The 22,563-nt window shown below is 57.9% G+C and overlaps 1 protein-coding gene across 1 annotated transcript in view; it reads left to right on the top strand.

Moving 5' to 3' along the window:
• The window catches only part of EFNB1 (ephrin B1), a 51,426-nt gene that overhangs the window by 5,665 nt on the left and 23,198 nt on the right, over nucleotides 1-22,563 (top strand). The gene's annotated exons all lie outside the window — the stretch shown is intronic.

Genomic DNA, 22,563 nt, shown 5'->3' with positions numbered 1-22,563 from the left:
CTTGGTTTGTGCCCGGGGTGGGGTCAGTGTGGCCTCTGTGCTTTTGGGAAGCAGAGTTGTTCTTCTGGGGCTGGAGCCAAATGCTGCTGAAGCTGTGGGTGATGCCCGGAGGGGAGCGGGGGAAGTCGGGGGCCTCCAGCACCCTCGTCCCTGCAGAGACGCAGGCGATGGGGCAGATTTAGGGGGGTTACTTGTGGCGTTTCAGGAGCAGTAGCCTCTCCTTGCCTGTTCCGTGGGGTGGGATGCGGCCTGGCTCAGGTGTCGGCGTGGCAGTGCCGTCCCGGCCGGGCCCAGCAGCTGCGCTGCAAAAATGTCAGCTATTTATAACCCTGGCGCGGCTCCGCTTCAGTAACCTTTCCCTACCCGCAGCCTGCCCTTCCCAGGTGGGCTGCTGCCGCTTGCCGGGGCCGTGGGACCGGGCTGCCATGGGGCTGCGTGGGGAGCCCGGAGCAGAGGGTTGATCAGTGCCTGTGCTCTTCCCTCAGCGGTGTCCAAGGGCTCCGTCTCTGCTGTGTGTCTGTGAGGCCGCGCCTCGGGGAGAGGCTTCGTGTTAACCTGGTTTGACGAGGGTTGGCTGTGGCTGGTGCCAGCACAGGGGGCACTGGGGGTGAGATGCCCAGGGAATGCTCTCTTGAGTCCCAGCAACTCCAGGCTGGCATCTCAGAACCTCCCTCCTCGCAGTGCTGAGTCTTCCTCCCATGCAAAGGCCTGGGGTGGGCCCCCTCCCTGGCAGAGAGATCCCAGCTGGTTTTGGTGGCAGCCGGGCCTGCTTCACCACTCCACGTGTGGTGATGGGACACGAGGGTCATGTTTCCTGGCAACCCCTTTCCTTGTCCCCAGCAGTGACGGCAGCTCCCTGGCTTGCGGCATGAGCCCAGCCTTGGCCAGCGTCTGCCCCGCCTGGCTCTCAGCATCCCAGGGCTTCCGAGCAGGTACTTCAGAACAAGCAAGGAGCATTTTCCTGGCTTATCAGCTGTAAATACCCTTCCAGCACTGGCACCGACCACCAAGTGCTCCCGTTTTCCCTTCTCTTGGGGACACGTCTGTGGTTGCACACGCGTTTGGACGAGACTCGACGCCATCTTCTCTTTGCTGCGAGTTCAGGCCTTAGAGCGGGTTTGTGAATGGTGTGAGCACTCTGTGGTGTGGGGGTCTGGCTGGGGGACGGCAGCCTTGGGTCTGGCGGCCGCGATGCCGGCGGCTGTGGTGCTGCCAGGGGCTGCCGTGGTGCCGGGCTCCGGCGTTCTTTGTCTGCGCTCGCTGTAGTATCGCAGCCCAACACGAGGGGGAGGTCCACAGCCCCCCTCCCCCCACCCGCCTGGGATTTCGGGGGGCAAACTGGAAAGGGGGAAGGGATGCGAAGGCGCTTCCCCCTTGGAGCAGAGGGCTTTGTGCCGGGCAGGGGCTGGGGCGGGCTGCCTGGTGCTGTGGGGATGCCCAGCCTGCAGCCGGGCGGGCAGCATATGGAAAGGATCTGGGTGTAATATCCCGGGCTGCAGCGCGGCTTTGCTGAAGAGGCCACTTCAGCAGGGGACGCGGCGTGGTTAGTCCTCCCAGCTGACACATCCCAGGCCTTCCTCAGACTTGAAAGAACTCGAGCTCGCCTTTGAATCTGAGGATTTATAGCCCTTTTAGGCCTCTCCAATAAAAGCACGGCTCCCTCCTCAGACAGAGCCCACCGTCTCCCTCCTCTGGGCTCATTATCCCGGGGATTTGTGTTGCTTGCTCTCGCTCTGTTGTTCGCTACCGCCACTTTCTTCAGATGTGCGGCCGAGAACTTCAGAGCACAAAAGCAGAGCCAGGGCAGCGTCGGGTCCCGGCCACGCTGCCAGGACACGGCCCCCACCATCATCCCGAGCGAGCGCGGCTCCGGCCCCAGCCCCATGCAGGGAGGGGACCCTGGCTCCGACGCCGCTGGGGACAGGCCGGCGTCTCCCACCGCAGCTGCGGAGCCTCGGCTGCCCTCGCCCGGTTCGTGCTGCCCCCTGCCCTCCCTCGAGGGCTGCGAGCGGAGCAGGGTGAGCTGCCGTGGCTCTGGGCAAGTGCGTGGCCTGAGCCTGCCTGTCTGCCTCGTCTCGGCACATGTGGGCACTTAAGCATCCCCGGCCCTGCAGATCATGTCTGCTTTGTGCAGGCACGTCGAGCCTCTAACTGTTTAAAGAGAGGCTTAGGAAAGAGTCCAGAGAAACGACATAATAATTATTGTATTACAAATTGTTTCCTTTAATGGGCCCTGTCCGATCGCTCAGTCTGTTAAACACATTGTGCCCTCCCCCCACCCCTCAGCCCCTTTCCACCGCTGCAGCTTCCCCTCACAGACCTGGCCCTGCTGGAAAATTCCTCCTGCCCAGGAGCCTGGCTGCTGGGGCGAGGGCTGGGGGCTGCCTGGGCAGCCTCGGGGGCTCTGTAAGCTGAGGGGAGGATGGAGTGGCCCCGTGTCCCAGGAGGGACTCTCTCCCTGCGGGTGGCTGGTGGTTCCTGCCCCTTCCTTTGCTCCAGAGCTTTTCATTCCCCTGGATGTTGTTCATCCTACGTGCTTGTGCCCGTGGCCCCCTCAGCTGATGCTCAAGGCTCAAAGGCACCCACTCACCCATCAAAAATGTCTTGCCCTGCCCGCACCGATGCCTCGGGCAGAGCGGGACTCCTGCCCTTCCCTGCTGCTTGCCTGCGTGCTGGTGGACGGCTCCCAGGCAGCTTTTTGGCAGCTCCCACCCCTGAGGGCTGTGGGGTGTAAGGAGAGGAGCCACCAGCGGCAGTGCGAATTCTTTCGTTGCCCCCAAAGACTCGCCGTGTTGGAATGAAGCAGCAGGTTACGTTTCTTCAAGGCCGAGCAGCAAATATGTTTTAAATTTGGCAGCCGGCAGCGGAGAGCGGGTGGGAGAGATTTTCCAGGTATTGCATTACACTTTCCCCTAAAAGGGCTCTGCTTTGGGGCTGGGGATTAAAGGGAGGAGGTGAGGGGGCTGCAGGCCTTGGGGGTGCAGCCCCTCTCCCTCGCATGTGCTCCTGCTGTCTCCCCAGGGCGCAGGGGTTGGGCTGCTGGTCCCGGCTGACTGGAGCCCTATGCGAGGTTGGGGTGTGCTGCTGCAGGAGGGGGGAAGCCTGGAGTCGTTTTTGAGCTTCCTCCCTCTGGGGTGACGGGAAGTTTCCTGCTGGCTGTGGGTGCTCTCCAACCTGCCTCCCTCTGCCATGCCCTCCTCCTTCTCTGCTGCCTTCAATGGACACTTCATGCAAGAGCGAGCCTGGGATCCACTCCCAGCACGGAACTGGGGCTCAGACAATCGGTCAATTATTTTAGGAGAGGAAATTTTAAAACAAGAAGTGCTGTTTTAGGGAAGGGTCTGGCCCATGCATCAGGCAGCGGCCCCTCTGCTGCCGGGAGGGCCGGGCTGAGGGCAGCTGCAGGGGCTCGGCAGGGCCCCTGCCATGGTGACCTCCAGCAGAGCTGCTGAGCTCCATCCCAGAGCCCCTGTGTTGGTGAGATGAGGTGCTTCCCCTTGCACCGAGCAAGAGAGGGGGTCTTGACAGCTGCCTGTGCCCCCTGCACTTGGCTATCCCTCCTCCCCCAGCGTGGCCCTTGTCCCTGAGCAGCCAGGCTGGTGGTCTGTGAGCATCCCCTCCCCAGAGCTGGCACTGGTGCATCCCATTGTTCCCAGCTTCCTTCCCAGCAGGGAGAGGAGGAGATACTTAGCTGGGAGGTGGGGAAGAGCCATCCCAGTGCTTTTGGGGGGTGCAGAGCTCCCTTCCCTCTCGCTGGACAGAGCTGCAGTGGCCTGTGGTGGCCACTGCCCATGGGGAGCAGGGGATCTGGCTGAGCTTCAGGGAGGTGCGAAGGGCTGGAGGCAGCTGGAATTTCCCCTTCAGCTGTGTTTGGTTTTGAATCTGTATTATTCTTCTCTTCATGTAAGCTCTGTGAGGACGGGGCCTGGTTGCCTGCCTCTGCCTGTGCACCCCTGTGCTCCCTGCAGTGAGCTTCCCTCTCTTGCACCCCAGTAGCAGTGCCTTGGCTGCAGCTAATTGCTGAAGTAATTGGGGCAGCAACAGCCTGTCAGGGCAGCAGTGCTGGGCCGGGGTCAGGAGAGGGAGGGCAGAGGAGGCTCTGTTGCGTGGCTGTGCCTCCTGCACCCCCAGCACTCTTCTGCCCCATCCCACTTTGTGCTCATTTGTGGGGTTGCTGCAGTAACTGATGCATGGGCCAGACCCTTCCCTAAAACAGCAACTTTTTTCCTGTTTTTTTTTTTTCCACTTGTCTGAGCTGCAGGAAAACTGGTTATTGATGGCAGAGGGTGGAGGAAAGCCGGCTCGTGGGATGGTGGGGATGACAGCACTGCCTTGGCTTGGTGTTCCCTCCCCATGAGCAATGTGTGCAGCAGTACAGGGGCACGGCGCCTGCCTGAGAGCTTGGGCTGGCACACGGTGGTGCACAGGCCAGTCGGCTGTCTTTGTGTCTTGGGCGCTTTCCCCTGTGTTCCTTTGCAGAGTTAAACTTTGTTCCCTGACAGGCAGGGAGAGGTTGGCAGCAGCATCCCTGGGGCAACACCAGTGCCCTCCCAGAGACCAGCCCTGGTGCCCATCCTGCTGGGCCAGGGTGAGGGAGCCCATGTGAGACCCTTCCTGGATCCCAGGGACCTTCAACACTTGATGATGCTTTTGATCTCTGCCCTGACTTGGTGAGCGATGGGTGCTGCTTCCCTAATTACCCCCTTCATGTGGGGCTGTGCTGGTTGTTTGTGCTTACCCAGTGTCTCTCTCAAGAAGAAAGCCCACAGTTTCCCTGGCAGGGTGTGTGTGGGGTGGGGGAGGCCCGCGTGCTTTCCCACAGCACCCAGCAATCCTACAGCACTCTTCATATAGCCCTGGGTGCTCCCACCCACGGCAGGCAGTTTCATGCTCCTTGGCTGGTTTCATAACAGCCAAGAGAGGCACGAAAGCCTTCCAGAACCACCTCCCTTTGCTGTGCCTGGAGCCTGTGGGCTTGGCAAGGTGGGTGGGAGTTGCCCCCTCTTTCAGGGTACTAACCAATCAGTGGGGCTGGGGGGTTGCTGGTGGTGCCAGAGAACCTGACATCCCTTCTCAGATGGGTTTGACTCCTTCTGGGGTGCAGACTGCATATTTTGCCTGGGCACATTACAGGACAGTGGCAGGGGAGAGTGCAGGGACTTTGCTGACTGGTCCTCAGCCTGGTGAGAGGGTGTCTGGGATGGGGAAGGGCTGTGGGGTTATCTTAGCTCCTGCCCTTCCAGACAGGATGGAGGTACGTGGGCCACCATCCTGCACATGGGCAGTGCTTCCAGGGGTTCCTCCATGCCCGTAGCTCTGCTGGGGGTTTGTGGGATGTCAGACTGCCAAGTGAAGCATGAACGTGCCGTGGCATCGTACCAGTGCACAGGTGGAGCAGAGACATCTTTTTCTGTCTTGCCTTGAGAGCACTTTCTCCTTAAGAGACCTCCGGGTGCCCATCCCTGGTGTGTGCCCAATTCACCCCGTGTGCCGTGACCTGACAGGAGGGACCTTGCCGGCCCTGTGCCCTCTCTTAGGAAAGCCTCTGGCTTCTTGTCAGGGAGAGGTGCGAGGTTTCCCCTCCTGGGTTGTTAAAGAGATGTGTTGATAGGACCAATGGTTTCCTTACCCCGGGGTGGGGAGCAGGTGACAGTCACCAGAGCAGTGGGATGAAAGCTGCTGGATGGTGCCGGTGCCGTGTGCTGGGGCTCTCCCAGTTCAGCACCGAGCTGGGCCTGATGAGGAGTGCCGTGGGACCGGGGGTGCCGTCAGCATGGTCGGCGCTGCGTGTGGCAGGTGGCTCACGCTGCCTCGGGGTGTCTGTGCCACAGTCACGGTGTTTTCTGGCAGCGGGACCTTCTCGCGGTGTGGCGAGCAGCAGCATTAGTGATTATTTATTGGTTCTTGATACTTGTGCGGCCGGGCGTTCCCCGAGCACTCCGCGTTGGGCTCGGGTGCTCCTTGAACTAGGAGAAGGCAAATGGTGGGTTGTTTTGATAAACTCCCCTGAAGGTAGAGATTCTTGAAGGGCTTCGCTGCTGACCTTCTTGTTAATTATGGCTCTGCAGCACCGGGAGGACGGGCTGAAAGGGAGTAATGAAGCGTTGTCATCCGGCGCGCTCAGCCCGGCCAGGGCCCCGCCAGCACAACGCCGCGGATCTGTGCCTCTCTCTGCGTGCTTCTCCATCTGGTTCCCCGTGCCTGGCAGATCACAGCCGCCGCTCACAAGACCTGTTTTAAGGTTACGGTTCTGACCTTGGTTTACACCAGCAGTTGGTGGCCGTGCAGGAGTTTTTTTTCCCCGGGTAACTGCACTAGGGGTAAATCTGGTGCTGGGGGAAGAGAAGGGAGCGCAATGGCCTGGCAGCATGTTGCTTGCTGATGGACGCAGGTTTTGCTTCCTCACAGTCTCCCCTGCTTCTAGCCCCAAAGCTTGGTGGGAAGGAGAAAGGAAAATGTTGGACAGAGGAGTATTTACTTACTCCTGTGATTTCTGTGGTGCTTCTGAAGGTGAGAGTTGAGTCACTTTGCCTGGTACCAGCTCAGCAATTCCACCTCGTCCCCGGAGAGTGTCTGAAGTCACGCAGGGAGAAATAATGCTTGGGGTTAAAAATAGATGCTGACAATAGGAAGGGAGGACTGGAAAAGCTCCGTGTCAGGGCAGGGGAGGTGGACAGCCTGACGAAAGGCCTGGGCTTTAATGGGTCGAACCAAAATTAAACCTTGTTTGCACTGGCTGTAACCTGGAGCGGATTTCACTCTCGAGCTTGGATGTCAGTCCATTAACCTGGGGAAAGGGCTTCTGTTTCTAAGGGTCTTGCAAAAGTTGATGAGTGAGGATGCTGCACTGTGGGGGCTGTGAGAGGACAGCAGCTCCTTAAATCCAGGCTGATGCAGGGCAGAGGGGAGCCTGGCCTGGAGTGAGAGCGTTCCAACTCCCCTGGCATTTTTTAGGACTGATCTGGGAAGGGAGGGACTTGAACTCCATCCACTTCCTTGCCAGCTGGGATGCGCAGCCATGCCCTAAGTGCTTTGTCCGGCTGTCTCAGTGCCACTAGTACCACCTTTTGGGGGCAGGGTGTACTGGGTGCCACTCGGCCGGGGATGGCGGTGGTGCTGAGCGGAGGGTGCTGTGCAGTGCAGGACTGGCAATGCTGCAACCCTTGCCCGAGGCTTTTGTTAAAGCTCATGAAAAGCATCTCTGGTTAGCAGAGCCTGAGCACAGAGGCCGGGCAGCAGCGCAGGCTTGGGCAGCCCCAGTGCCCATCCTGTCCCTGCCATGGGGACACGGCCAGCGCCATCCCCTCGGGGCACTCGCAGCTCCCGCTGGAGCGGGACCAGGAGCGATTCCGGCTTCTCCCTTCGCTAAAAGCTTTTCTTCTTTGCCTCCTGTTTCCTTCAGCCTGGCTCGGCCCTCTGCACCGCACGGGATGCTGCGAGTACAATAGGGCTGCGAGGTGGGGCGGGAGGGAGGAAGGAGATGAAAGGGGAAAAGTAAAATTGAAGCATGTCTGGAAGGGCATTTTGATGTAAATGGGACTTTTTGAGAGACTTTGAGAGACATGGGCAGAAAGGGCACCGGCCCCCTTCAGCGTGCTGGGCTCTGGGCTCAGCTCTTTCATTTACTCAGGAAAAGGGTGTTTTTTCATCTTCTGTTGAGTGCACTTACAGTTCCTGCTGGGCCTCCTCATCCTCGGAACCACCCGTGTCCTGGCGTGCGGCAGCCCCGTGTACTCACCTCAGTGCAATCGAGCAGCTGGAGAGTCCTGCTGAGAGCGTGACAGTAGTGGCTAGACCTTGGGAAAGGGAGGTGGCTTCTTGCGAGCCAGGGGTGGCCGGGAGGGCACGGCTGCATCCCACCTTCTCCTGTCCCCAGCAGCTCCCGCAGCCTGTGCCCTCCCTGGGGAGGGTGTGTGTTTGATCCACTCTCATCCCTTTGATCCCAGCCCTCATCCTTGGCATCGTCTCGTCCTTGGCATCGTCTCCGCAGCTCTCCTGTGTTGTGGAGATGTGGCCTTGCCGTGAGTCATCCTCCTTCCTTTCTGCTGCTTTTTTATTTTTCCCTTTCCCCCCTCCTAAGAGAGCACTTATTAAAAGGAAGCAGCATAATCATCCAGGAAGCGAGAGCACAATAAACACACGGTGTTTGCAGTTGAAAAGGCATTTCTGTGGTGGCTGTCGCTGCAGCTTTGCCGAGCTGGGGGCAGTGGTGGGGGGCCGGGGACACCCCTGAGCTCACCAACCCTGGGGCCCTGCTCCTGCCTGGCAGCGGGGAGCCCTGGGAGGGGTCACTAGTCTCTTGTCACCTTCCCATGTGCTTCTACTTGGCAGCTCCAGACCCTGCCAAGGCAAAGGAAGGAGCAATGGGGACGGCAGCGGCACCGCTGCTCCTGGCAGAGCAGTGTGACAGGTTGGGGGCTGTGGGGGAGAGCCAGGAAGGTCGGTCGGCGCTGGCGTGCGCGGCCCCGTGCCGGCACAGGCGGCCGGCAGCCTGAGAGGAGACCTGTCACTTCTCATCTCTGCGATGTCGGCCGAGCCCCTGCCTGGGCTCACGTCCTCCAGCTGCCGTGTTCGCCTCCCTTCAGCCGCTGTCACTGCACAGCGAGCTGTTGGCAGCCCCAAAATTTACTACTGGTATAAAACCATCAAAAACCTGAGCTCTTAGTTGCTAAAAATGGTGAGGCAATTGAAGGGGAAACTTGTTTCTTCCTCTGACAAACTTCTGAGTCAGTCCTTTAATCTCTAATCTAGGTTTATGGTCATCTTTATTGAAATGCTGGGCTCTGCAAAGAGTTGACGTGTATGACCATCATAAAGCAGGAGTTATGGGAGCCCAGGATTGCCTTGATGGGCCAAGTGTCTGCAGGAAGCATTTTTAAATCCGTAATGGGGATTTATTGGCCATTGTGGCTGAAACTGTCAGTGCAAAATAAAATCATCAGCATAGGAGGGTTTTTTTTTCTCTTTGACATTTGACTCCTTCCACACATTCTTAAATCATTTTGTGTCTTGCCTACATGCTTAATGCCTTTCTAACTGTGAGTGAGAGGAAGGTGTCCCAGCCTTGCTTGGTGCCAGGCCACTCCAAGTCCCATCCCTGGCTGGGAGGAGCTTCCCCATGCCCTCCTGTCCCTTCATGCCCTCCTGCCTCCTCATCCTCCCTATCCACAGGCTGAGCATGTTCCAGTTGGGGTAACGTGATGTGTGGTGTTGATGGGCACATCTGGGGCAGCACCACTGCTGTGGAGGATGTGGGCTTGGGGAACATGGAACAACATCCGTGCCTGGAGGAGGCATCTCGACTTGTTTCTCTCCTGGGGTATCTGTGTCCAGTGAGTGAAGTGTGCTTTGGGGGCTATTTTGTTGTTGTCGTCAAAAGATGTAGGTAACGGGAAATGTAAGCTCTAGGAAAGCATCTTCCTTGGGGTGTGTTGGGGATTGGAACAAATCACCTCCCTGTGCCCACCCTGGCATCTGTGGCCAGCCTGGCATGGGATGTGGAGCCTGTCCTGCCCCTCCTTCCTGGTTCTGGGGGATGGAGGCTGCCAGGACCTTTCATTCAAACGTTTCCATTGCATTACAAGAGCCTCAGATCAGTGCCCAAGGCCAAGGGCGCTTTCTGCCAGACAAGTGATCTCTGCAGAGCTGCCCACAGCCCTGCTCGCTGGCAGAGCAAACCCTGCTGCCCCACAGCTTCTCCTTGCAAAGGTCTTTGGTGTTAAATCTCTACTTTTTCAGCTTGTGGATAAGCTAAACCAACCCAACATTTCTGCCCTCCCCTTATTTTTTCTAGCCTTTGAATCCCCCAATGGTAGGGATGGACAGGGCCCTGCAGAGCTGTTCCAGTCCCTGCTAAAGCAGGTTGCCCTCGCTCAGGGGGCACAGAAACGTGTCCAGGTGGGTTTGGGAACCTCCTGACAAGGAGCCTCCACACCCTCCCTGGGCAGCCTGGGCCAGGGCTCCCTCATCGCTACGGTAAAGAAGTTTTTCCTGTGTTTAAGTGGAATTTTCTGTGTTCCAGTTTATGTCCATCAGCCCTTGTCCTGTCACTGGCCACTACAGAACAAAGTGTCACCCCATCCTCCTGATACCCAGCCTTTAGGTACTTAGAGGTGCTGATGAGGTTCCCCCTCAGCCTTCTCTTCTCCAGGCTGAACAGCCCCAGGTCCCACAGCCTTTCCTCCTCATGCACATCCCAGATGTTCCCCTGCTCACAGGTCCAGGATGTGTCCACTGCTCCAGAGGCAGAACTCAGACCCAGCCTTGAGCATCTTCCTGGCCCTTCCCCATTATCTGCAGTTGCCATTGGCTCTCTGCTAAGTGCCTCCCAAGCAGCACCCCAGTTAGCCTGCCATGGTCTACTGGGGTTGACAAGTAGCTCTGTTTCCCTTTTATCTAACAGATACCTTCTGTAATGGCAGAGCTTTCTCTTAAGCTTTCTGTGATGATCATCGTGCTTAATCACACGGGGTGACTTCTAAAAGCACATTTGAAAACGCCAGTTTTCACCCAGGTTTTAAAACTGACATTCATTTTTTTTTTTATCCAGAGGCAGGATAGAAATGACTCCACTAAAATTAGATTAATCCTAATAAGAATGTCAGTTATCATTTCTGCATACATTAGGGGTTTTTTTTTCCCTGAGATTTTACATGCCTCTTTAGCTATAATTGCTGGTGTAATTTCTTACCCAGACATGGTGTGTCCTCACGGTTGACAGAAATGCTTAATGCAATGTCGACACCGCAGTAAGTTCCAAGCTGGTGTGTCGCCGTTGCTGCAAACATTGGGAACTTTCTCCTCAATAAGCTAAACAATAAGAGAGCACCGTAAATGCAAAGCAGGACCAAAATGTATTTAGCTGCCAGAGTGAGGTGGGATGGCTGGAGGAGGGAGCTCTTCTGAACAGCTTTTTATGAACTGGGAGATGGAGGCAGAGAGGGAAGAGAGAGCAGGGGAGCAATTTGGGATCTGGCAGTGGCGTTTATGTGGAGGGGACCAGGGCCTGTGGGACAGAACCAGGACAGTTCTACAGCAGCACTTGGACTCCCTTGGGATTTTTCTCTGTCTTGGTGGCTGCCCTAAAACTGTCACTCCCTGTGCGTGCAGATCTGTGTCTGCTCTTGCAGCTCCGGGCACTTTGCGTGCTGGTGCTCTGTGGTGGGAAGTGGGTTTGGAGCCGATGACTGTGAGCTGCAGCCCTCCCTGCACCCATCCTCCCTGCACCCCCTGGGCTGCAGCCCTCCCAGCATCTGTCCTCCCTGCGCCTGAGCCCCACAGCCCTGCGTGTCAAGGGGATGGTGGGGTGTGGGGGCCGTGCCCAGAGCAGGGCAGACCGTGCCACTTCCAGCATCCCTGTGCCTGCAGCGGGTGCTTCGCAATAAGCTCCCAAAAGAGCTGGCGGCATCACCCCTCTGTCTCCTGGCACAGTGGCATCACGGGGACGTGTCCCCAGCGTGTGATGGGGCGAGGACAGCAGCTGGGAATGCCCGAGTTAGGGGGGTTGTGGGACAAGGCTCCGGGGAATTGAGCTAGGGGGGTTGTGGGACAAGGCTCAGGGGAATCGTGTCGGCAGCAAAGCGGGTGGGGAGGAAGTGGTTGAGGGGAGACTTTGGTTTCTTCCATGTGAGTGGGTGGCATGTCAGAGGGTTTCGTCCTGGGGGGCAGGATTGGGAACACTCCCTGTCTGCAGGCAAGTGGAAGCTGCTGCGTGTTGGGCTGGTGCTGGAGCAGCAGTGAGGGTGGCCGGGGAGTGGGAGGCAGGCTGGGTACTCTGCCCTCCTCCTCCTCAGGCCCTGGGGTCTGCTCTGTGTCCTGATGGGGTCTGGGGACATCCCTGGGGAAGGGGTTGGAACGGAGCAGTAGTCCTGAGCTCTCTGGCTCTGGCAGTATCCGTGACACCCAAGGCAGCAGTGGGCTTTCTGGATCCTCTCCTTCTCCTGTTCCCAGCAAGAGCTTGGACACTTTATTAAAGTTCAGCTGTACGTGTATCTGGCCTAAAAATAAAATCAAGTACAAGCTGGATCTCTTTTGGCAGGAAGAGAGGTTTAAACCTGACACTCTTGTGTTGTGCTGGCTTCTCTCCCAGCCCGTCTCTCGGCTGATGTTGTGCTGACAACCCTGAACTGGGTAAACTGGGCACAGTGCAGGGACAGGCAGCGGGCAGCACAGCGGGTCCCAGCCCTTCTGGCCATGAAGCCTTTAGGAGAGGGTCTTTCTTTTTGCCACAGGCTGTAGATACGTTGAAAAAATGAGGCTTTTGTACCTGAATGGGACCTCTCAGTAAAGAGGGAACATGAGCAGCAACAGGAAGAGATTTTGGGGTGAAAGGGAATGTGTTCTTCCATGCTGGGTGACATCCAGGAGCATGGCCTGAGGTGGAGACTGTATTCATGTTTTCTTGCAGAGCTTGCTCACCAGGCTTTGGTGATCACTCACAGTTCGTGTGCAGAAAGGAAAAGGGAGGTGGGGTGGGGAATAATCTTTCCAGGTCTTGTGACTCATCTTTAGCTTTTTCTCCTAGACCTAAACTAGACCAATTCTCCCCCATGGTGTGGGGCTGAAGGTCCTGTACAGCCGAGTACTGTGATAGGGCTGACTCAGAGGTGGGGAGCACTGTGTGACCTGGTTACTGGGGCAGTTACTGGACAGCGGTTGGGGTTGTTTATAATGGGGTGGTCAGGAAGCTCTTGCTAAGTCAGAGGGCAGGCTGCAGCCCAGCGAGTTCCCGGTGAGGGGTGGTGATTTGCAGCTGCCTGGGAAGATGGCACTTCCAACTTGAGCCAGGAGGACAGAACTCGTTCGGCCACATCCAGGAGCCTGGAGATCAAAGGGCCCCAGTGAGTCAGGGTGGCGTGGCCAGGGTGACGCTGCTCCCTGGGGCTGGCAGGGCTGGCAGCAGCCACCAGCGTGGCTGGCGGAACCCGGGAGACCTGTTGGTGCAGGGCAGGGCGGCCGGGCAGTGGGTAACCAGCCGCAGGGTTCTTCTCCCCTCCCTGCCCAGGTCCTAACGTTGAGGATTAATCCTTCAAACCCACAGCATCGCTTCAATCCTGAGCCACAGCCCTCCTGGAGTCCTGTTTGGTGTGTGGGGGCTAAGCCCCAGCCCTTGGTGGGTATGGAGGCACAAGCCCTGGCACACCGTGGGGGCGTCCCGAGGTCTGGCTGAAGCCAGGAGGCCCTCACATTTGCTGCTGCTGCTCAGAGTGAACAAGCACTTTCTGTTTGTGGAAGTCCTCAGGAAAAGGTTGAGGCTGGTGACCCCTCTCCCTTGCTTTGGCAGTGGCTGTATGGCTGTGTGTAGCTGGTGTAGTGTGAAGTGGGGAGGTGAGGGGTTTGGAGACCCCTCCTGTGCCTCTGTGGGTGCAGCAGCTTGAGCTCTTGGTGTTGGCCAGGTCAGGGTGCGGGAGGACACCCAGGCACAGGGAGGTGGCTGCAGGCTGGATTTGTGGGGTGCAGGTTTAGCCCCGGGGTGTCAGGCACTGGGGCGTGGGGAAGAAGGGGCTTCTTCTCACCCAAGCACTAAGCACAGGCTGTAACTTCACCTCTTGGCTGTTTGCTTTCAGTTCTTCATTTTTCCAACTGAGTTGCAAAAGTGAGAGGAGGGAAGCGGGGGGAGGCCTTCGGCGTTGGCGTCAGGTCTGGTGGGCTCAGCCTCCTCCTTCCACCTTGCCCTGCGCCCCCAGCCCTGCGCTGCAGAGGGCTGCGGTGTGCACTGGGGATTAATCTGCATGACAATTAGTAGGACTTGGCAGGGACTTCTTGCTCTTGGGTTCCTTGGGCAATACTCTGCCTCTGCCGCTCTCTCTTCCAAGTGGGCGCGCAGCCGCCGCGGCCCCTGCCAAAGTAATTCTTTGCTTTGGAACTGGGAGACGAGATCTCCTCCGTCTTACTTCGGAGGGGTCAGGGAAGGAGCGGGAACCCCGCTGATCCAACCTTGTTCCCTTTTAACCCTCCTCTCCCCCTCCCGGCCCCCTGTCCTCCGGATGAGCGGGGCCACAGCCAGAGCACGAGCGTCCAAACCGAAGCGAAGCCCAGAGCACACGGGGCTGAGCAGGGAACCCGATCCGCTTCCGCCCAAGCGTCCGGCACGAGGGGCTTGGGCTGGTGCCTCTGCCGGCTGCTGTCAGCCTGCTGCGGTGCCCGCCGGGGCGAGCCGGGCTCTGCTCTGGGCTCCTTTCCCGTCTGCTTGGGGTTTCGGGGTTGTTTTACTTTGCGGGCTGGTGGTGGCGGTTGCGGGATCCAGCTGCCAGCCTCTGGCTGGGTAGGCAGAAGGTGAGCGCTGGCTGCCCGCACCTCGGCCCCCGCCGCCGCTGCCCGCGCCTCATTGTCTCACTTCTCTCTCCATTCCTACGCCAATTAAAGAGCTGTGTTGCCATTCATGGCCCTTATGGTTTTGTTCAGTTGTCTGTCAGCTCTTGTCAAGCCCTGTCCCTTTCCCCTCCCCCGTTTTCAAAAACAAAACCCCTGACAAACCCCCCTTTGAATCCCCTCTTACCTCACTCCCAGCGTGGGGCCCCATTGACGGGAGATGCCGGCGGCGGCGGCGGGGAGACTGCTCCCCACGCCGCCTTTGTGGGCCGCCGGCAGCCCCCTCAGCTGCCCCCCACCAGCCCCCCAGCCCCCAGCCTCCCCTCTTCTTGCCAGCATTAATTAGATAACTCGGCTCGTCTTTATTTCTCCAAAGGGAGGTGCGGGACGATATGATTTGTGGCAGAAAATATGGCTTTTCCCCCCTCCCCCTTTATTTTTCGGCCAAGCCCTTGGTTCCTTCGCTGGCGGAGTTGCTTATTGTGCTGAAAAATAAGGAGTGCACAGGGATCCATGTGGGGCGGAGGATGAGCCTGGGGGGACCCCAGTGCTCCTGACTCTGCTGAAATGGTGTCTGCACCCCGGGCCGGCGCTGGCAGGAGACGGGGTCCCCCGAGCCACATGCCACCAGCTGCCGAGAGCGCTGCAGGTGGCAGCAGCCGCCTGTGCCACTGCTCTGGCCCCAATTAAATCTCCTCCAAGCTCCTTCAATTAGCAGCTCTTTTGTTGCTTGGTCTGGAGCTTTTTTACACCCTCCTCTGTGTCTCTCAGGGTTCGGATTCGTGTCATTCGGTCGCGTGGTTTGGGTGCAGCGTCTGAGCTCACGAGGTGCTGGGCACTGCATGGAGGTGGGGACATGGAGCAGCACGTGGCTCCTGTGAGGCCTGTGAGCCTTCCTCTGCCTCTTCCTCCTCCTCAGGGCGTTGAGGTGGTCGGCAGCCATCTCCTTAAGTGGTGGATGAGCTTAAGTGGATTCTGGCTGAGTGCCCAAAGGGACAAAGGGAAACGAGGGAAGAAGGGAAAACATTCCCCATGTTGTGGGTGCTTCCCTTTGGCAATGGGCTGGGTATCCCCTATCATCCCCCACCACATCTTCTCCAGCCACAGCAGCTCACTGCTCACAAGCAGTGAGCACCCAGGTAGGGTGCTGGGGAGGTCGTTAAAACCCCCAGGTCCCCATCCTGAGCAAGGGGATATATTGGCAGTGAATGGGGGGGTACCCAGTGGCTTGAGGACTGGCATGGGACTCCCTCTCCAGTCAGCCCCGGCCCTATGCCAGTGGTTTCTGTGGTGACTGCTATCGCTGATGCACGCTCTGGCCTCTGTGGGATGAAGCCCAAAGCCACCACCATCCTACCTCTCCTAGGTGTTTGTGGGCAGCTGATGGGCCGTGGATGGGATAACGTGGAGGTGACTGGAAACATGGACCTGCTGGTCCCTGCTGCAGGCAGAGCTTTCTCCGTGGGCTCTCTGCCTGGCTCTAGGGGGCTTTGATGTCCACCCGTGGTCAGCTAGCACCATGAGTCTCCGTTGCCCAACCTCCTTGGGGCTGGTGGGAGTTTGGGGCTTGGATGCTCTCTGGTGGCATGTGATTAGCTGGATGGTTTGGGGAGAAAGCCCTTCCCACAGTCCTGTGTGGCGCAAGAGGGCCCTGAGTCACTGGGGCATGGCTGCCCAGGTGTGGCCAGCACCTCATGGCACCCGTGCCTGCTTTCCCGAAGCCTGGCTGGTGACCCATTCTCTGCAGGCTCCTGGACTGCATTGCGGCGTGGTGAGTGGCTTTTTTGGCTGAAGAGCACCTCCACGAGTGGAAACACCCTGGGCAGTGGTAGTGGGTGAAGTTTTGAGTCAGCCCTTGCGTGGGGTTGTTCTGGATTTCTTAGATTCTTGGAACAGTCAGGGTTGGAAAGGCCCTGCAGAGCTGCTCCAGCCCCTGCTACAGCAGGTTCCCCTCGCTCAGGGGACACAGGAACGTGTCCAGGAGGGTTTGGAAACCTCCCGAGAAGGAGCCTCCACACTCTCCCTGGGCAGCCTGAGCCAGGGGTTGGTGGCACTCCCAGGAGAAGGGTCTGTGCTGGAGATTGGGAGCCTGGACCCTGGTCCAGGTTGCAGGTTTGCATTGGGAGCCTAGGTCCTTCCTCCTGCCCCCTCATTGCAGAAAGACCCATAGCTGTGTTTCCATATTAAAAGAGGTTCTCTTTTTGGTGTTCAAGTCCTGTGCTGTCCCCCTTTATGTCTTCAGAGTCACAGCAGCAACTGGGCAGGTTCTGAAGGGAGCTGGGAGAGGTGTGATGGGGTCAGTCCTGCTTCCTAGACAGGGCTAGCAGCTCTGTGCTGGGTGAGCGAGACGCTCCGTGGGCTGTCAGTGGTTGAAGCTGGTTTGGGAGAGTTACAGTCCCCAAGTGTTGAATGTAACTCCTGGTCACTAAACCTCCATGTGAGGCCTTGGAGAGGCTTCCTGGCACTGCCAGAGCCACCGGCTGCCCTGCAGTCTGATGCTAGGGCTGGGTTGACGCTCGAGCACTGACCCACCTGCGTGATCTTGAGCATCACCCCTTTTTCTGGGCAGAGAGGGGGATTTTTATTTCTTTTTGCCCCTGCAGCTGGTTTTCCTTCTGCTTAACTGGAACCCCAGCTTGAGCATGGCCTGGTGTGGGTCACGGCACAGAGCTTGCGGGGGACCCTGTGCCAGGGGCACACTGGCACCAGCATCCTTCCACTTCACCTCAAAAAATCGCATCCCTGGTGCCCCGAGGGGTCACTTTTGAGCGGGGTGGGTGTTTTTAGCAGGCTGTGCCGAGCCTTACAGCTGGCAGGAAAGCACCAGGGGGGGTTTTGGTGAGCAGTGGAGTTAGCAAATGGCATCCCTGCGCCGGGGGGGGGGGGGGGGGGGGGGTCGGGCTGCGGGTTGCCATGGCGACTCGTTTATGCCTCACTGATGCGTCGTGTAAATCCGTTTGGAAACGAGAAGGGTCTTTTGTCTTTGGAAGGGTTGAATGGGCCTCATTAAACCCGAGATGTGGAAAAAGGGCCTTAGAGTACGTCTGGGAGGGGGCCGGGCTGGGTCAGCCCTGTGGGGCGGCTGCGGGGGCTCAGCAGAGGCAGTTCTCCCTGCCTGGGGATGATGAGGAGCTGGAGGGGGGCTCAAGGTGCTGCTGTGAATAGCTGAAAAACGTCTCTTTGAGCAGTGGAGGCCAACGGAGTGAAGGATCTGTGAGGGTGTTTCCAGAGTTACCTGGAAGTGCTGGGTGCTGTGCTGACCAGCCCGGCTCCAGGAGGACGCAGCAGAAATAGACGAGGTCTGCAGAAGGGCAAGGAAAGTAATGATACTTAGATTAGCAGGGGGGAAAAAGAAAAGATTGAAGGCCCTTTTTTAATGGAGACTAATAATAGAAGAGCACATAAAAGAAGTGGGATGTAAAAGCGTGGGGATTCGCGTGCTCCTATTTACCCTCTCTCGTGGTGACGAATAACTCAACTGAGCAAGTGAGAAGGCGACAGATACAGATGGGAGGCAGAGGAGAGCTGGGAACCTTTTTATTCCAGTTGTAATTAACTTCCTTCCTTGGGATATCTTTGTTCCCAAGAATTTAATGAGATTCGAAAAGGAGAAAGAGTCCTGTGCTTCTGGATGCTGACACTGCTCCGGGAAAGGGATGCTGCCGGCGTACTGGGACGGTACTGGAAGAGGTGGGGCTTTGGGTGAAGCATGTCATTCCTCTGTTTTGATTGTCCTTGGCTCTTGAGAGGTGGAGTTGGGTGCTGGGCTGGTATCTGTGGGCAGCCCAGCCCTGCCTGAGGTGCCATTGGGAAAACCTCCCCCTGTTCTCCTGAAGTGGGATATCTGATGCTCACAGGGTGGGTTGTCCCTGTCTGATGATGCTGATGGACTTCAGCTGTGGTGAAGTCAGGTACCACCCAAGTAAGGTCTCAGTGTTTGCTGCCAACCCTTTGGTGTCTCTTGCTTGTTTTTTGGCAAACACAGAGGTGGCTGGGCATCACCGGAGGAGCTTTGGAGCGGTGGTTGGAGCGTGAGCTCCAGAGGGACCCTCTGATGGCCAGAGCATGAGCTGGCTCTCTGGTGTCGAGGGAGTCTGAAGGACTCCTCTGGGGACAGGACTGATTTACCCATCTGCTCTGGGTACAGAGAGCTGTGCCAACATGGGCTTCAGCTGCACGGGCACCAGGAGAGCACAGAGCTCCGGCGTTGTAGGGGATGCCAGGTGCACCATGGTTATCACTGTCCTCACTGCTGGGCATGGGCAGCCTTCCTGCAGCCTTCACTGCCACAAGTACACGTCCTCCTTGTGAGATCCAGCTATTTTTGGATTTCTTTGAAGAAAACAGCATTTAGCATGTGTCGTCTTGTATGTATGTCAGCCTTAATGCTTTGGAGTGTCTTCTCCAAGGGAGGAGACTGTTCACTGCTCAGTTTCCTGTGTCGCCTTGAAACAAGGTGTGAGGTGCGTCATGTTTCTTGGACATGGGGCAGAAGTGATGCTGCCCCAGAGATTTTGTATTTCATACAGTGCAAAAAGTTCCTGGGCTTGAGGAGAGAGAGGTTGTTGGAAAGTGTATCAGCCCCTTCTTGGAAAAAAATTGTGTTTTCAAGCACTGTACTGGTCCTGTGCACCCTAAGGACAAGCAGAAGCACTTCTGACTTGTCTGTAAAGGTGCCAGACACCCGAACTGCAGGAAACTTGTGTCTGCAGCTCTGGCTGAGGAGGTGTTAGCTCCTCCGTGTGTAACCGTGCCCCAGTCAGCCAGACTGTACATGCCCACCTGAGCAAAGCAGCCCCTGTGAGTGAAGTGTATATGGAGAAGGGAGGTATCATGCCCCATGCAAGCCCTGAGCTTGCTCCAGACAAATTCTGTGGTTTCCCATCTCACCCCGTGTTCCTGGGCCCATTGAGCCGCGGTGGGATGGGGCAGGTTGGCTCTGTGCTATGCCCGTTGCAGTCTGCTGGTTGCAAGAACTGTGGTGCTGCCAGAGCTTCTCAGCATGGCTGCTGGTGTCCCAAGGGCCAGCCCAGGAAGCTGTGGGCTTGTGATCTGGCAGGTGGTTGCCTGAAGCCCCACCAGCCAGCCACGTGGCTGCTCCTTCTGAGAGCCAAGCTGCGCTCACCAGGGGAACGTGCCGGTGCTGCATTGTGGCCAGACCTCCTGCCTACGCAGTGTGTGGACATGGGGGCTGCAGTCCCTCCCTGGAGCATGGGCAGCTCTGCTCCTTCCAGGGATTATCATCTTTTATTGCCCTGTTCCTCTTGTTTCCCAGCAAACCTCCTCTGTGGTACCAGAGTGGCCGCTTCTGACATTGAGCACTGGCCAAGCCCGTGCCACTTTGAACAGGTCTCACTTGTAGCCCCTGGGTCACTTTATCAGGTCCCACTGGAACTTTTCCGAGCCCTGAGGGGAAACTAGCCCTCTGTGCTGGTGTGAGGGTCTGTAGGGGGTTAGGGGTCCCCGCCAGCAGCCCCCCAGCTCTGGGCAGGGGAGAGGCTGATCTTTAATCCCGTCTCTCTGCTCTGGCATCCCGGCATCCCGCTGCCAACAGAGCTCCCCTTGTTTACCCAACTCGGAGGAATCGTTTTACAAGGCTCACAAATACCCTTTTCACCTTTCCCATCAGAAAACACCTCCTGAAACAATGAGGAAATTGGACTCTGCTACCTGATCGCTCCCAAGGAACCCGCGGGGCCGGGAGCTGGGGGCCGGGGCTGCCGGCGGGGGGACGCCTGGCCGGGGATGCTCCTCGGCACGGCTCAGCTCGGCGGGTGGGCAGCTGCAGGTGGCACCAGGAATCACCCTGAGGGGCTGTAAGCGATGCTGTTGCTGCTAACAGGAGTGTGGGCTGGTGCTCCCTGCCTGGCACACTCCCCTCACCCGGGGGCACTTTGCAGCACCAGCAAAACTGGGTTTCATTTTAAACTGTAATGGCTTTAGTTAATCTTTCCCACCACCTTTGACACCAGGAGAAGAGATACTTAGATGTTCTCTGTGAGCTGGGCCATCGTCCTCCTCCCAGGTGGGAGAGATGGAGGGGGGTGGTTAGGGGGAAGGTCCCCACCGGGTCCCCGCCAGGGAGGTTGGAGTGTGATGCCATGCTGTGCAGGGTCAGGTTTGCAAGTGCTTGAGCACTCACCAGTGAGGCGCTGCTGGTGGGTCGCTCATCCCCCTCCCCTTGCAAGGGCCATGCTGAGCCGGGGCAGATCATGGGCAGGGGAGGAACGGGTTGGGAGCTGGGCTTTCAGGAGGTCGTGGCTTGGAGCAGCAGCCGTCGTCCCTCTCAGGGCTCCGCTGCTCTGCCAGACCAAATTCAGGACGTCTGAGTGCGTGTCTGGGGCTGTGTCCCAGGGCTCGTTAGTCTGCAGGTGTCAATCTTAGTTCCAGCAATCAGGTTGAGTTGGATTCTGATTTTTCTTTCTTTCCCTCCTCCGTTTTCCCTTGGAATGGGGGAAATGAAGCCGTGATGTGTGGTGGGTACGGCACGTGCTCTGCGGGCATCTTGCATTTCCCTGCTCGGTTAAAAGAAGATCTGTTCCTTCTTCCCAAGGAGGGGAAATTTGAAGATGTGTCTTTGCAAAGATAAGTCAAGGGTTTTGTTCTTCTGAAGCAGAAGTGTCTTCTCCCCAGAACTGGCTGTAACACTGCATATGGGCAACTCACACCCGCTCTTGGAGGCTTTTTTCTCTGCTGTTCCTGTGATACATGTTGCTTCTCACCTTCTTTATCTTAAAGGAGAATTTTCTGGCCTCTCACGACGGGAACTGGTGCCACTCCTCCTCCCTAGGACAGTCATCAGAAGCTGTTGCTTTTTTTGGAGGAAAAAAAAAGGCTGATGTGTGGTTAAGAGCTCAAAAGAGCAGCCACAGGGGCTTCTGGAGTTCATCTCCACTGCTCGTGCTGCCTGGCCCCTTGGCTGGGAAGCAGCCCTGCTTCTAGAGAGGGGAAGGAGGATGCAAAGGGGGGAAATGGAGGAGAAAAAATCGGGGAGATTGGAGGACCAAGGGTAAGAGGCGTGTTTGTGGGCAGGAATGTGGTGGGAGGGGGCACCCCAAAAGCCCTGCATGGCTCCAGGGGCTGCCTGCTGTGGCTGGTTTGCTCTGTCTTGCTTGATGTTCATGTAGGTCTGGAAAATGTTCCTGGGCTAATTCCCAGACAGAAGCTGGGTGCTTCTGGGGCTGAGAGTTCATGGAAGGAATTCATCTCGTCCTTTTGTCCTTGAAGCAAATGAGACAACCGTAGGCCTTCTTCCTGCATGTCCTAGGGTGAAGCAGTGCCAGCAGGATGTGGTGCTGGGATGCTCTCAGCTCCCTCGATTGCTTTACGGCCTCTCCTCTGCTTAAAGATCGGCTTGACCTGCTCCTGGGCGGCGGTGCCGTTGGCACAGGCTGGGGGTGTGTGGGCTGGTTGGTTTGCAGGTGTTGGCCAAGGCTGTAGCCAAGGAGGTGTGATAGGTCCTCCTGGTATGGAGATGGGGGATGGATAGGAGCCTTCTCCTCCTGCTCCGGCGTTGCAAGACATCTGCTCGACTTGTTTGTGGCTTCCTGTTTGGCATCTTCTGGGCAGGAGGGAGCTGGAGGAGGGAATTTGAGTCATTTGGGAGTCCTGTGCCAGAAAGCCTCTGACTCAGCCCAGCCATGGAGAAACGAGTGTGGGATCCAGCTGCCTCTTGGGGTGGGAACCCGTGAGCATGCAAGTGTTCACTTGTGCTGCACGTCTGCAGCGTGGCCTGGCGTGGGGCCGGGAGGGCGGGCAGGGGCTCCGGCACATCTCCTGCCACGGCTCTGGGGTTGCGTCAGGGCTCGGGCCGTGGGTGGGGGAAGCCTTTATCGCTCCCCAGGCTCTGTGGTGGCCCGGGGCCAGCTGACCTACTTGGTAGCAGGAGGCAAAGTGCGACTCACCTGCCGGCAGCCTGGGGACGGGGCCGGGCCCTGTCGCGACGGCAGCGCAGGGCAGCTCCCACCCCACGGCCCCATCAGGGGTTAGGGGAGGCTGCACTGTCCAAGGCACAGCTTTTACAACACTTGATTCCTTCCCCAAAGCTTGCGTGTACAGCCACTGTACTGGTGGTGCTGGGCTTGGGGTGCTCAGCTGCACTCCGTGCAGTGCCTCATGGCCATGGTGCTTCTCAGGTGCCATGGAGGTGGCACGGTGGAGGCTGTGCCACAGCCCAGAAGGAGCTGTGGGGTGGGTAATGCACTGAATTGAGCTCCCACGTTTGGAGTTGTGTGGGCGAGGGGACCGTACCCG

This window comes from Colius striatus, chromosome 13, assembly GCF_028858725.1.
Source record: "Colius striatus isolate bColStr4 chromosome 13, bColStr4.1.hap1, whole genome shotgun sequence".
NCBI lineage: Eukaryota > Metazoa > Chordata > Aves > Coliiformes > Coliidae > Colius > Colius striatus.
This window is presented reverse-complemented; position numbering and strand designations above follow the sequence as displayed.